The 3638-nt window shown below is 43.9% G+C and overlaps 1 pseudogene across 1 annotated transcript in view; it reads left to right on the top strand.

Annotated features, from left to right (window-relative positions):
• The first annotated feature begins 2597 nt into the window (after positions 1–2597).
• Positions 2598–3638, top strand: part of LOC105535984 — a 6829-nt pseudogene continuing 5788 nt past the window's right edge. Inside the window, exons 1-3 of the transcript XR_001005527.1 lie at positions 2598–2654; positions 3021–3088; positions 3410–3637. The product of XR_001005527.1 is annotated as a popy Class I histocompatibility antigen, A-1 alpha chain-like (transcript). The remainder of the gene's footprint in view (positions 2655–3020; positions 3089–3409; position 3638) is intronic.

Here is a 3638-nt window from a genome sequence, read left to right as displayed (position 1 = left end):
GTTGTACAGATTATTTCTATACCCATTAGTACCCACCCAAGTATTAAGCCTTAGTACCCATTAGCTATTTTTCCTGATCCTCTCCCTCCTCCCACCCTCCACCCTCAAGTGGACCCCAGTGTGTGTTGTTCCCCTCTACGTGGCCATGTATTCTCATCATTTAGCTCCCACTTATAAGTGAGAACATGTGGTATATAGTTTTCTGTTCCTGCATTAGTTTGCTAAGAATAATGGCCTCCAACTCCATCCATGTTCCTGCAAAGGACATAATCTCATTCTTTTTGTGGCTGTATAGTATCCTATGGTGTGTATGTGCCACATTTTCTTTATCCAGTCTACCACTCATGGGCATTTAGGTTGATTCCAAGTCTTTGCTATTGTGAATAGTGCTTCAATAAACATATGTATACATGTAAGACATGCACTTTCTTTTTTGGTTTAACTTATTTTATTTTACTTTAAGTTCCAGGATACATGTGCAGAATGTGCAGGTTTGTTACATACGTGTAGTCTGCCGTGGTGGTTTGCTGCACCCATTCACCCGTCCTCTAAGTTTCCTCCCCTCACCCCTGACTCCCCAACAGGCCCTGGTGTGTGTTGTTCCTCTCACTGTGTCCATGTGTTCTCGTTGTTCAACTCCCACTTAGGAGTGAGAACATGTGGTGTTAGGTTTTCTGTCCCCATGTTAGTTTGCTGAGGATGATGACTTCCAGCTTCATCCATGTTTTTGCAAAGGACATGAACTCATTCCTTTTTATGCTGTGTAGTATTCCATGGTGTACATCTACCACATTTTCTTTATCCAGACTATCACTGATGGGCATGTGGGTTGGTTCCATGTCTTTGCTATTGAATACAGTGCTTCAATAAACATACATGTACATATGTCTTTATAGTAGAATGATTCATATTCCTTTGGGTGTATACCCAGTAATGGGGTTGCTGGGTCAAATAGTATTTCTGGTTCTAGATCTTTGAGGAATGGTCACACCATCCTCCACAATGGTTGAACTATTTTACATTCCCACCAACAGTGGAAAAGCATTCCTATTTCTCCACAGTTTCGCCAGCATCTATTGTTTCTTCACTTTTTAATAACTGCCATTCTGACTGGCGGGAGATAGTACATCATTGTGGTTTTGATTTGCCTTTCTCTAATGATCATTGATATTGAGCTTTTTTTCATATGTTTCTTCTTCTGAGAAGTGTCTGTTCATATCCTTCGCCAATTTTTGATGGGGCCGGTTTTTTTTTTTCTTGTAAATTTGTTTTAGTTCCTTGTAAACAAACATGTGAGCTCTTATCATTCTTGTTTAAACACCTAACAGGCATCCTAACCAGTGTAACAAGGACTGGGCATGGTGCCACACGCCTGTAATCCCTGCATTTTGGGAGGCCGAGGTGGGAGGATCACTTGAGTTCAGGAGTTGGAGACCAGCCTGATAGTGAGACCTCATGTCTACCAAATAAAAATAATTTTAAAAGAAAAAAGATCAATAGATAGGAAAGGAAGAAACGAAAGTCTTTCTTTGTCACCAGCTTCATTGTATACATAGAAAACACTAGGAGATTCTGCAAAAGTCTCTGGAATTAATCATTGAATTTGCAAAATAGTTCGTAAAATATATGTAATAAGTCACTTAGATGAACATGAAAAGATAGTAAACAATACTAGTCATCTAAGAAGTGCAAGTTAAAACCACAATGAGAAGCCATCACACATCACCTAGAATAGGTAAAGTTAAAAAGACATTTGATAAGTCTAAATACTGTCAAGAATATGGAAAAAATAGGAACGTCTGATATTGCTGGTAGGAATGCAAAAAATGTGGCAGTCAACTTGTAAAGCGTTATGACAACTTCTTATACAGTTACCCATCCATTACCACATGACCCAGCAATTCCACAAATATGTATTTATCCAAAAGAAATAAAAATGTAGCCCACACTTGTAAGCAGTTATTTCTAGTGGCTGCATTAATAACAAACCCTAGCTGGAGTGATCCACATGTCAATCAACTAGAGAATAGAGAAACCAATGAATAAACTGGGATTCCAGCAATACTCAGCAGCTGCTCAGCAACAAAAATGAGTGAATGGCATCATCTCAAACATCGTTATGCTAAGTGAGAACCAAACGAAGGACTACATATCACACGATTGCATGTCCATTAAATTGTAGAAATTTCACTATTGCAGTGACAGAAAACAGAGCCGTGGTTGAGTGAAGGGAACGGGTGAGGGTGGGAGGCAAGGATTAAATAGAAAGGGGCATAAGGAAAGTTTTTAGGGAAAAGAAACTGTTCTTCACAGTGCCACAGTTCAGGGTAACTAAGGGGAGAGGAGGGTGTGAGGGATGAGGGCAGAGAGAAGGGCTAGAGAAGCAGGAGGTGAGGAAAAGGAGAGAGGAAAGAATTCTAAAGCAGTGGAAGAGCCTAGCAGGCGGTTCTTTGCATTCGGTATTCAATACATTTTGTTGGATTTCCTAAAAACTAATTGGCTCCTTACAATTAAAAAAAAAAAAGAGTTACAAAAATACCAAGTGTCCAGATAAAATATGCACACTGCTTAGATGTGCAGAGTTCACGAAAATAGGCAGTGCTTGAGCGTCGGTGAAGAGCATTGGGACTGCATGGAGCACTCGCAACTTTGAGGTGATGACTACAGGCTCCCGGTTGCAATAGACAGTAACAAACCCTGCTTCTTTGTATTCAGGAGACGTTCTGGACTCACACAGGGAAACTCCGGCTAGGGAATGAAGGTAATTTTAAAGGCAACAACCCAGAGTCACAGATCCATAGTCTGGGAAAGTAAAACTTAGGAGCTTTGTAATGCTGTTTGAGCACAGGTCTTTCACAAATTGGAATTCTAATCATTCAGGGATTATCAACATCGTGCTACCGACTGTATTAATAAACAAAAAGGAAACTGGTCTCTATGAGAATCTCTGTGTGGTGCCTTCAGACAAAACTTCACCAGGTTTAGAGAGAAAACCCCTGTCTCTCCACCTCCATTCCCAGGGCGAGCTCACTGTCTGGCATCAAGTTCCCCGTGGTGAGTTTCCCTGCACAAAGGTCCAAGGGGAGAGGTAAGGAGTGGGAGGCAGGGAGTCCAGTTCAGGGACTGGGATTCCAGGACAAGTAGTGAAGGGGAAGAGGCTGGGCGCAGCCTGGGGGGGGTCTCTCCCTGGTTTCCACAGACAGATCCTTGTCCAGGACTCAGGCAGACAGTGTGACAAAGAGGTTGGTGTAGGAGAAGAGGGATCAGGACGAAGTCCCAGGTCCCGGGCGTGGCTCTCAGGGTCTCAGGCTCCGAGAGCCTTGTCTGCCTTGGGGAGGCGCAGAGTTGGGGATTCCCCACTCCCCTAGTTTCACTTCTTCTCCCAACCTGTGTCGGGTCCTTCCTCCAGGATACTCCTGACGCGTCCCAGTTCCCACTCTCATTGGGTGTCGGATGTCTAGAGAAGCCAATCAGCGTCGCCGCGGTCTCAGTTCTAAAGTCTCCACCCACCCACCCGGACTCAGAGTCTCCCAGACGCCGAGATGCGGTCATGGCGCCCCGAACCCTCCTCCTGTTGCTCTCGGGGGCCCTGGCCCTGACCGAGACCTGGGCCGGTGAGTGCGGGGTCGGGAGGGAAA

The sequence above is a fragment of the Mandrillus leucophaeus genome, unplaced genomic scaffold (genome assembly GCF_000951045.1).
Source record: "Mandrillus leucophaeus isolate KB7577 unplaced genomic scaffold, Mleu.le_1.0 Scaffold1527, whole genome shotgun sequence".
Taxonomy (NCBI): domain Eukaryota; kingdom Metazoa; phylum Chordata; class Mammalia; order Primates; family Cercopithecidae; genus Mandrillus; species Mandrillus leucophaeus.
This window is presented reverse-complemented; position numbering and strand designations above follow the sequence as displayed.